Here is a 12,731-nt window from a genome sequence, read left to right as displayed (position 1 = left end):
AAAATTCAAGAATGCTTATCAAAATTCTTTGCTCTATTCCTTTCTATTCTGTCTAACCTCTAAGAAAAAAGGAAGAGCTTATTAAAAAGCAAAGATCAACTATAATGGACAAATCAAATGACACCCAGAAGAAGAGGCAGATGGTTGACTGATGAAGAAGATAACTAGAGCTTGGTTGCAGGAAACGTGGATCTAAACCGAACCACAGTCTTTGCATGTCGTGGTGATATTTTGTGAATTCAATGCCCACTAGAGTTAAACTTTCGTAGTGTTTCCTAGATGCTCTGCTCATGCCGTACCTTGCACTCGCTCAGCTCCTCTTCAATTTGATCTCTAGTTATTTCTTACATGATTCTTCCTTCTTTAGGCACGAAAGGAGAATATCCACTGCGACATCATTTATTATCTGCACTACAACAAAAACAACATACAAGGACATGCATACGTATTTTATTTAATTAAGACATTCATTAATTCACATATGATATTACCCTAAATAATTTGCATAGAAACAGGAACAAATCACTTGGCTGCAGGAATAAATGGCATGGCTACAGGAATAGACCGGCAAATTTCAAACATGATTTAATAAGTTCAGGTTTAACACATGGAATACATATTGTCAATTTACAATACTTCACTACTACTATGCAAACCAAAAGATGTCAAAAACCTAAGAGTTTTGATGATAAAAACATGACAAAGTCTCAACTTATCATTCAGTTGCCTCACCACTTCGAGAACCCAGGTTCTTGAGTTTCCCAAGTGGTCTTCTTTTGTGATGATGGTGAGTTCGGTGTTCTGGGTCCCCGGGGTTTCAAATTTATTAGTTCTATTAGCAGTCTTAACTCGGGACCTCGGGTTCTTGATCTCCTGATTTTTCTTTGTATTTTTTTATGTTTTCTCACCTTGAAACCTCGGAATCCCAAAGTCCCAAAGTGAGTTGTTTTTGTAGTGATTTCTCTTTGATTAGTTTTTTATGTTTGTTTGTTTTGTTTTGTAGGGTTAGTTGTATTTAATGGAATCTTCCCGAAAGACAAAGGATCTTGAGAAGCTATCAATCACAATGAAATGTCAATATCAAGGGAGAACATATGCCTCCAAGCTGGAGGATTCCATCCAATGGGTAACAGACACAGAGATCAGGAACATAGAGATCGAAGATATAGAGAGACAATTGGAGAAACCAAGATTGAGTGCAAAAATATAGGTAGATTAAAATATTCGGTCTGGTAGAGGCAACTGTCTTCCTGTAGTCAATGCAGGAGCTGCAATTCATAATGCAAATTGCACAATTTTATAATCCTAACACTAGGCAATGTGTCGACGCTAATGGGAAACCGATGATTGATTTTTTGTCAGATATGTTGGCCTTAGTTTTCTAGATTCCCAATAGGAAGGAGGTGTTGGTTGAGGGGGAAGAAGATGGAGAAAGAGAGTGGAATCAAAACATGAGCCAATGCAAGAAAAGAATAAATGAAGACTTGTTGGGAGGAGATGATTTTGGTAGTTTACAATCTTATATCTTTATAATAGAATTTAAGATAGAAGTTCTTGAGAAATGCAGGTTAAAGATATTGGAGGCACATTCTCCTCTTTTGAAATCAATTGGTAAATATGAGAATTTTGTGAAGAAGTTGTTAGGGGCATATGGTCACGATATTTTGAAAGATGGTTGCATGAAGGAAGGTATAGTGCTAGATCAATGGGATTAGTATGCAGCTCACCATTTTGCTCCTACAGTGGAGTTTAATACAGAGTTAATGGATAGATACTCATTTTTTACATCTCATTGTATACATTCAGAGGGAGTAATTGATAAGTTGGTCAACAAATGGGAGCAATCAAAGCAAAGTTTGAAGAAGTCTAAGTTCCGGATTTTGTACATCATTGATCCTCCTGAAGATATAGTTGCATGTTTTGTTAGTAACTATAAGAGATATAAAAGGAGTAAAGGGTGAACATATAGTTGTCATGCATGCAATTTTGACATCTTTTTGAAGATATTTCTGGTTGCCACCAAGGCTGAAGTCTCAATTGTTGTATAACATCAACTTCAGCATTTGGGCAAATTTTGCATGGCTGAAATGGCTAATTTCAGAAACACATGTTTCGTAGTGATAGTTATTTAGTAGTCTCACTGGAGTTCAATGCAGAGACTTGCATGTCAACTGTAGCTCCATGTTTTTTTAGCACTTAGTTTAGATAGCTTTAATTCCTAAACTTTAGGACATGAAACTCTATAAACTAAAAATGCTTAAGAAAAATGATGGTTCATTCTCTTTTCATGTTAGAGATCCTTTTTTTTTAATCTAGATAATGAAATAGATGATGATGTTGTTCATGCTAACAATGTAGATTCTAATGATTTTGATGATATGTATGAGCTTGTTGATGTTAATCATGATCTATATTCACATTTTTCAAAATCATTACCCCTAGCTCCTAGTGACAAACAAAGTGACTCATCATTAAAGCATGGTTCTTGTTTGGAACTTGCAATAGCTCCATTTACCATGCTCAAAGTAGCTCCTCTTACATCTTGTCCACCTTCCCAAAACAATGTTCAATGAGATTGGGAGGTAGATGATTTGTTTGATTAGCTTCATTTGTGTCGTAGATTCTCTCATGTGTGTTCATAATGTATTTTCCCAATGAAGTGTTTTTGTGTTATGTTAGGTTCTCTTTGGATGACCCTTGTCACTTTGTTGGTGCAAGGTAATAATGAGGCTGACTATATTGTGACATTATTTTATTTGTGTCTCACTTTTTCTATTTATTATCCCTTGTGTTGTCTACTTAAAATGATACAAAGTGTTGAGATCTCTTTTGGTCTCTTCCATGTTGACTCAAAAAACACGTGCTCTTCTTCCATTGTGTTTGTAGTTACACTACCTTTGGGTTATTGCAATGACACACTTGTCTTAACCCAAATTTTTTGTCTAATTTGTTTAAGTTGTGTTTGATTCAATCACATACTCAGATACATTTGTCCAAATGGGATAGGCACCCATCCAACCGGGATGGGAATCTAACCATATGGGTCATGCATCTAACCATATGAGTTAGACATCTTTCCATATGGGACTAGGCATCTAACCATATGGTTATGCATCTAACCATATGATTTAGGCATCTATCCATATGGGATAGGGGTTTCATCTATCCAATTCAGCATAGGCATCTACCCAAATGAGGTAGGCATCTATTCATAAAGAATAAGAAATGCATTGGCCAAAGACTTTAGACTCATTGGGACCATCCGGGTCCTAAGTCACTCTCTAAAGAGTATAGTCCCCTACTAGGAATGAATTGAGGTCACTGCCTTTAGGAGTAAATTAAAATAATTAAACAAGCTTGATTTCTACCTCAAAATTTGACCTAAAGCCTCAGGAAGTCAAGTGAATCCATATGGGATTCCTTTTGAGTATGCATTGAATTAACCTTAATCTTTCACTTAGCATTATCTGTACCCTTTAATTGAGGTACTTAAGGAGCTTTGAAAACCAACTACTCACCCTTAACCAAATCCTAATCCACATTTGCAAACACTTGAGTACTAGGGACAACCTCATCCCTAGACTGCCTACATACCCATTTTGGCATGGGATCAAGGCATAAAGTATGCACTTTTGGTTTCTAACTATGGTTTAATGTAAACTATTTGGTGGCTATGCAACCCTTTCTAGGGCCAATGTCCTAGAAAGTTTCTCTACGGTTGCTTCCCATGATGGTAGCTCTATAGAAAAAAGGCTCAACATGGCCCTCTTCTTGTGGCCTAATACAACTAAGTCTTAATTCCTATCATATGCGTCACCCTTAACCCATTATCATTCGCCAAAATGCATCACTTGATAAAAACAACTCCAAAAATGTCACACACAACCAACCCTAATGGGGTTTTCTAAGGTTTAACTGAGCAGATGTAAATTCATTTTAAATTTTATCTTTTTTTGGATTATCAGTCCAAGGGGGATTACCCGCCCCTTGGATTTTAACTTCCAAATGACCCTTATTTCTTCCTGACGATTTATAGGAATGATGCCACAGACGTTGTTATTGCAACTTTATTAGGCGTTAAGTACAGTAGTTCAACATGACGACATTACTCGTAAGCATGACCTAGAGGCACCATAGATACTGAACACCACTAAGGTTTTTGTTTTAAACTCCTCTTGTTTAGTTTTCCAACTAGAAAATCAACTATGAATTCATGAATCTTAAGTAAAGCAATATACTAATATAAGTATGAAAAAGAAACTAATATATACAAGGTATTATCGCTTGAAATTAAAAACTAAGGTATAAATTTTATTTATTTGAAAGGAACATAAATAAACCAACTACTTTGGAATAGTATTTTACTTGAAGGAATTAAAACTCTGAAACTTGAACTAAATACATGAAGTACTAATTGCTTCGAAACTATGATACTTGTAAAAGATAGCATATGAAAATGATTTGAATTACTTGTAAGATACTAATTTCTTTGACAAAACTATTAAACTTTTTAAATATGGATCCTATTACTTGAAGGGCATTGATTTGCTTGAAAGAAAAAAAAAATTATTAAATAATAAGCTTCAAAATGAATTTTATACTTATATGTTTGAAAGGGAAAAACTATTAAACAATAAGCTTGATAACCACATTATTTTAATTTCTAATTGTTTGAAAATAAGATTAGGAGAGAGTCTAAATACTTGCTAGTTAACAACCATTGTAAATAATACTAAGTCTCCTAATAAACAATTCTAATCAATCTATGTCATGTACAAAATTTTACACTTAGATAAAAATGCAACCAACAATTTTTTTTGTAAAAAGAATATTATTTAACAACACCTAATAAATAAAATAAATTGACCTTTACAATTTTATTTCTTTAATTCAAAAGTAAATGAACCAACATTAAAAATTACCAAGTTTTCAACTATATAAATGTCCTAATATCTAGTCTTCTATTTAATTTTATCCATTTAAACTCTTATCTATAGGTGAAGTAACATTAAATATTAGATCAATAGATTACTTCAAAAATTATTAAATTTGATCAAAAATTAAGTGAAATATTAAAAATAAAAAAAATTACTTCATAAAAAAATGATTTTATTATCACTTCTTAACTATTTTATGGAATATCAAAAAAAATTTATTTTATGGAATAAAATAAAAATAAAAATAAATCTACATTCTACTTTTTTTGCCAAACAAAAATCGGATAACAATATAAAAATAAATCAACAACTCTTAGTAATATATTTATTTATTTATTTTTATTCTTAACCAATAGAAAAATATATATATATATATTTAAAACCCTTAAAATAAATAAATAACTGGTTAATGAGGAGAGGAGGATTTATTTATTTTTATTCTTAACCTATATATATATATATATATATATATATTCTTAACCTATATATATATATATATATATATATATATATATATATATATATTCTTAACCTATATATATATATATATATATATATATATATATATATATATATATATATATATATATATATATATATATATATATATATATATATATATAATTGGTTAATGAGGAGAGGAGGGTTTCTCACAAATATGAATTTTTTTTAAAGAAAACTACTAATTGATAAGGCATTTACATATTCATACATATTATTTTTTTATCAAAAATCTAAAAACAAAGGAAATACATTTTTTTCTTTGAGATATGAAAAATGAATCTACTATTTTACTTAACCTATCTTCTATCAGATTTAAACGAATATTGATATCTTTTTAAAATACTTTAATCCTCTAAATTTCCAAAGAAATTATAGCATGCATGCAAATGAAATTCCCTCTCTTTATATTTGAAAGAAAATATGAAGGAAAACATTTTTGAAAGAATGAACCTGGATCTACAAGATGAATGGAATCATTGTTGTTGAATCGACCCTCATTCCCCCAACTATCTTCCTTCAATCCTCTCCATGTAACCTGGTAACATCTTCTCCAAAACCTCTTAAAAAATCCTATCTAATACCATTCAAAATGCTTACAAAATTTCTCCTACAACTACATAATTCGAAACCATTTTTTTAAGAAATCAAAGACTACTTTTTATATAAACCATGAACTCTCCCTTTTTCAAAAATATAGAATTCAATATATAGAAAAAGAGAGCCATTTCCACTATAAAAAGAAATAAATGATTCACGAATTCTTTCCCAAAAATATCTCTATGCAAGACATATTCCTTATAGCTTGTCATAGTGGGGGTTTACATTTGACCATGCATTCAAAATTTGAATTTGAATTTCGTTTCTAGAATCTTCTCGTTTCTCCTACACCATGTGCTCAATTAGAATATTGAGAATAATTAATTTCCAAATAAATTATTACCTCATGTGAAGGTCACCATTATTAATTCCTTTTTATTTAAAAATATCAACCTTATTCTAATTTATATTTTCTATCTAACATTACTCATTAACAATGTAGTAGTAGTAGTAGTAGTAGTAGTAGTAGTAGTAGTAGTAGTAGTAGTAGTAGTAGTAGTAGTAGTAGTAGTAACAATAATAATAATAATAATAATAATAGAAAGTCTAATCAAGCTCTAAAAAGAAGGTTATGACAGTTATGAGGTCAATTCAATATAAATATTCATGATATTCATTATTTATCATAGGAGCATACTTACCCCAGAGATAGTGGATCTCGTATGTGCTTTTAAGTTTTATGACCATTATCTTTGGATTTATCCTTTCTTGAGGGAATCTCATTGTGGTAATATACTTGTCTTTTGTATGCATGCTACCTTAAATAAATTGCTCCTGATAAGGTGTATGCAATAACTTTAACGTGGTGGTATATACTCCACTCAATGTTATGCTTTATGCACACACTAGGACATGTTTGCAATACTCAAATTACTTTGCAAACTGAGACTTTTGCTTTGTAATTTGGTATTTTTCTTTTTTTCATGACTCAGTAAGAAAACCTTAATAGGCTAATAGTCGTGCTCTCTCTCTTTCCTCTTTCTTATGATGTTTGTAGTGCCCCTCCCTGACTTATCCTTTGTGAGAGATAAATAATTTTGTATTTGTGCTCTGATAATCTCTTTGACATTAGTCTCTCCTAGTCTTGCATTTTGATTTATGCATAGATAGACCTACTTAGACATATGATTGATGATTTGATGATTACTTATGAATTTATTTGTACCTCTGATGATATTGATGATGCTAGATACCTTATGTGGACATATGTTATTTGATGATTCATGTGGATGATTGATACACATTAGACTATATTGATGATAGATCTATATTTGATGGTTTATATATGCTCATTATTTATGATGGATCATATTGCTTATGGGATTTTGATGATAACTTGGCTATGCTAACCCTATTCTATGATCATGATGATTGATTTGATATTATGGTGTATGTGATCTCTCTTCTAGTGTATTCATGATTAGAGACGAATTCATACTACTCATTGCGAGCATGATATGGCATTGTGATTCTTTATCACTTGCATGATTATTTATGATGTATATATGTTGCATATGTGTCATATTGTGTTTGGTGGTGGTTGCAGGTTTGCAGGTACTATAAATCGACTCCACCTAGTTCCACAAGTCTGAGCGTGTCTTATCCCCCAATGGCAAGTTGTCAGAGATGGCATGTGTTTCCCTCTCATACTCTAGGTTTAAGCTATTCACCTTGTTGATTTTGTGTTGTGGTGCAAGTTGGTGGTTAGAGTCTTGTGTTAGTGTTTGCCCCCTTCTGTCGGGTTGCTTGAGGTGATGTGGTTGTGATGTTATTATTTAATTAATAATGAGATTAATATAGTTTATTAATGTTTAAATTAATTATTGTATAGTATGGCTATTTAATTATTTGGATAATTTATTGTTGAGATTTTATAGTTATTTAATCAAGATTAATTTATTGATTTATTTGACTTATTTCTTAATTGATTATTTAATTATTTATTTATTGTTTATGTTTTATTATTGGTTTGATATTATATTTTATTATCTCTCTATTCATATGGCTTTCACTCATTTTATTTATTTATTTAATTATTACTGGGGTTGATTTATTATTTGCTTATATGTGTTTATACAACTATTATCTTTTTAACTTTTGATAATCAAATAAAGAATATATATTCACCTACCCCTTATTTCTATTGGTAGATTTTGAATGGGTAAGTAAATAATGCTACTAAATAATATTTATCTTGGTATTGTGCAAGGTAGGTATAATATATAGTTTATTGGAATTTTCTGATTGGCCGATGATTTTCTATAGTTTCGAGTTAAATTTCATATTTAATGGAGTTTGTTGGGCCTAACTGGGGTTGACTTCTCTAGAAATTTTGAATTAGAGCTTTTCAATTGCGATTAAATTTGATTTTTGGATTGTTGGGAGATTGGATTGAAGATTTGGATTTTGGAGATGCTGGATTTGATTGCCCTTCACCAGTTATTCTTGTCAGGATTACAATTTTCTAGGTTGGAGTTCTTTTTTTCCTCTCTGCAATCTTTCTCAAAAAGATTGTTTGGGGGTTAATTTGATATTTGAATTTTAAAATTTAGTTTTGGGGAAATATTTTAGGAATGATTGAATTGTATTTGATTAATTGTAGAATCAAGAATTGGAGAGTTGTTGTGTATGTCTATTCTGCGTATTTCATTCCTAAGGTTGTATTGCCTTGTCTATGTGAATTAATAAGCTTTTGGAATGCTATTTGTACCTTTCCTTACATATTTTATGCATCTCCTTTAAATTATGTGATTTCTCTATGTATTGGTGTGAATGTGAGTTTTCGAGAGTTGCTTCTAGCAAATCTTGAGTGTTGTGTGCAAATATAACATGCCCCATTTAAGCTATGAAATGGGGACCCATCGAAAGATTTTGTGGTAAGCAAGTCTTTTAATCTTAAGAGATGAGGAAAGACAATAGCGGGACAAGAGATAGCTTTGGAAAGAGTTTGAAAATTTAAGAGAGATCAATTATCTTGATGATCTTTTTACCCACAAATGAATATCATGGAGAATATCAAGTTCCTAAGGTGATGCAGGATGAAGAGATAAGAATAGAAATGATTTGAAAAATGGCAAAAGTTGGAATTTCCCCCTTGCTTGAAGTTCCACAGGATCAAATGAATAGAACCAAGCGGAAAGAGTGCAGGAGCGTAGAAGGTTGCAAGGGGCTAAACACGAAGGAAACTTTGATAATAAAGTTGAACCTTGTCTGAGTCCCGATGGAGAAAAGGTAAAGCCGCCCTGCAAGATTGTAATTAAGCCATGACTATGAAGGTGAGGAACAGATAGAATGCAACATCAGAGATAGATGACAAAGTGTGCCATATTGTGTTAGTAATATTGCGAAGAACATTGAAATTGTGGATTAAGTTTAATAGAAGGCCACACATGCACTTCTTGAATTAGAAGCATGTGGCAGCATCCTTTGGAAAGCTGTAATCTGGCCCAAAAGCATGGAGATGCCATAGTAGTCATTAGATATAGGGTTTTTTGAAATTCCCCCAAATTTTTCCATGTCACTAACTCACTGTATGTAGGATTAAGCATAAGAGCCATCAGATCGATAGATAGTAAATGAAAGTAATGGTGTAAATTGTGTAATGGTACAATTTAGAATGTTTTAAGTTGCAAATAATACAGGGGTGAATACATGAGCATGTACAAGACATCTCAATGGGTAGTATACCTAAACTCTTCCAGTGACTCTCACAGCGAAATAGGTAAGTGCCTAAACTTAGCTCAGTGAATTGAAAATGAAGCTAAATGGAAATTAAGTAGGTTAAATATTTAGCGCATAACATGCATATAGGTAACTTAGGAAATTTAAATAGCAAGCAGGAAAAATGATGTAATGGGTACCCAAAAAACAAAACTAAAGAAAGAATTTGAATGGAGATTTCCCCGAATAATACCCAATACTAGGTTTTATTCAAATGGAGCTTTCCCCAAGTAATACCCAATACTAGGTTTTACTTAGAAGGGACCAAAACACAGAAGGAAACATACCATGAACATGTACATTGTGGGTTATTCCCATAAGTGTGTCTCAGGGTGTGGAGCAGCTATTCATGTCTCCCCCATCGGTTAACAACACCCTTGGAAATATAGTAAAATTAGTTGGAGTTGATCCCGCAAAACACCCAGGATTTTATGATGACCTAAATTGGGTTTTGGAAAAGCACTGCAAAGGAACTATAGGGAAATTGCAAAAGAAGTTGGAGCAAGGAAAATCACCACAAAATCCATCACATGAAGTAAAAGTGACGACAAGCAAGAGTGTGATGGACCAGGTGATAAACTTGGAAGGATCAGGAGAATCAGAAGAAGTCGTTCAAAAGGAGAAGATACGCAGCCCAAAGGGGATGAAACTTTCACCATGGAGCAGACAAGGATAGAAGAAGAGTTGACCCTCCACAAAAAGGGCCAACAAGAAGGAACGGTTGAGAATGTTGAAATTTGGGCCACGGAGGAAAATAGAGAAAGTGAAGAAGCATCGCGCCAAGAAGTGATAATAATCTCACAACAAGAAGAACCAGGAGACCCGCAACAAGAAGGACATCAATCACCACAGAAGGAAAATCTTGTCGGAGAGGGTGAAGATCAAACACAAAGGTTAAATGAATTAGTAAACGTGACAAATAGAGAGATGGACCAAAGAAATAAAAACAAGCAAAATAAAGGGGAGTCACCTCGGGTTGAGGAAGAAAATAATTTTGATGGAGGAGAAGAGGGAAATCTGATCCAAAAAGAGCCAAAAACAAGTCATAAAGAAGGGAAAAGAAAATCCATACAAAAGGCGGCATACATAGTGAATGATCAAACCGGGAATATGCCCGAATGGCTAAAATAGAAAAAGGAGCCCAGCAGACTGATAGAAGTAATCCCTCTGGATTTCACAGCTTATTGACCAAAGCACCCTGCACCAAGAAAATGAAAATGGTTAAGGCGCAATATATCACCTGAATCAACCCATGAGGATAACGAGAATTTCAAATTGCGAAACCTATAACCAGGGAAGGTAAGGAAGAACCAACTGATCATGAATATAGGATAACTATAGTTCAGCTAGGAAGACCCTCTAGAGCAGAAGTTGTAAGAGTCGGAAAAGAAGGAGTTTCCATCATGGAAGAAAGAATACAGAGAGATGAGAAAAAATAGAAAGAGAAGAAAATGCAAATAGATCAACTAGTAAAGTTCATAAAAGGGATTTCTAGGAAGGGAGAAACTCTGCAGAAAATCTCAGCTCATCCAGTATTGGTATCCTAAGATGAAGTGGAGGTAGTAGATGTATTAAGATGCAAGGCAGAAATGGTGGATAATTGGGTTGAACAGGTGCTAGCTTGCGCTAAGTCTTCACTGAAGGTGATGATGACTAGATATACTACCTGGGAAAAGCTAATTAGAAGGATGCACAGAGTCCAAAAAAGACATAAAGAACTGTTGGAACACGTCAAGGTAGAGACATCATATTTCAGGGTTGTGGAGGGAATGACAATGGGAGAAAATGTAGAGCAGAAAATATTGACTAAGGAACAACTGCTAGAAATAAAGATCAGAACAACCATCAACACTTGGCAAATAAATAGGTTGCAAGAAAGAATAGACAAGTTGCAAAAGGCAAAAAGCAAAGTGGCAGATATCTAGTATTAGAATTCTAATCTCATAGAATTACTAATGGAAGGATTAGTATAAGAAGTGATGGAGATGGGTGAAGATAGGGCGTTGGAGGAGATTGAGGAAACATGGAATAGAAGAATATTAAAATTAGGCAAAGATGCAGATCCATTGGTCGTAGAAGATATTGGTCAAATCCAAAGTTGGGTGAAATAGTACAACAACAATGTTACTGAAGAGGATCAGAACACTGAGTCTATGCGGGCGAAATGCTATGTGCAAGAACATAATTTGTCTGCCATAAAATAGTCTAAAAGAAAGGAGATGGCTCAAATCCTAACAAGTCTACAACAACATTGGACACAATTGCAGGAGAATCCAAAGGGAAAAGAGAAGTCAAATTTTGACCAAGAACAAGAGTGATGTTGAGCTGTCAACATTTTGTCTTTTATGTAGTTGCACTATAAAAGTAGAAATGTCTTTCATTTTAGTTTTAGTTTGAGATTTGTAGACTTATGAGAGCTCTAATATATTCGAGCCTCTCTTCTTGTTTCTCTTACAAAGTAATTGTTTCGGTATTGTCTACTCTTTACAAATAATGGTTGTGATAAAGTCACGGAGACTAATAGCTGACTACATGTGGTTGTAATGCACTTTTTTATATGAAGTAATATATGACTCTGTGTGGATTTTTGGTGTGTTATATCACTTCCTTTGTTTAATTTAGTGTTTCATCTATAGATCGTATGATTTTACAAACAATTGAGAGAATATTTCTGGTTACTTGAAAAATTGTTCTTTATCATTACTAATTGTTTCATATAGACATTTATTAAAATATTATCCAAAAGTATCAAAATTCATTTCTGCACTTATAATATTTGTTTTGTCTTTTATTTCAAATACCTAAAGAAGTGAAATATAACAGAGATATACACATGAAATTATGCCAAAGCTAGGTTGTCCTTAGAAGAACCAATTGGAATCACCTCATATAAAAATGGTTTATGTATGCCACTAAGAAAGGTCATAAAATATGTCTCGAGCCTTGAGGTTTAGGTTTCCTATACCTTTCAAG

Source organism: Cryptomeria japonica, chromosome 5 (assembly GCF_030272615.1).
Source record: "Cryptomeria japonica chromosome 5, Sugi_1.0, whole genome shotgun sequence".
In the NCBI taxonomy this organism is placed as follows: Eukaryota; Viridiplantae; Streptophyta; class Pinopsida; order Cupressales; family Cupressaceae; genus Cryptomeria; species Cryptomeria japonica.
The sequence above is the reverse complement of the archived record's forward strand: the minus strand, read 5'-3'. Positions refer to the sequence as shown.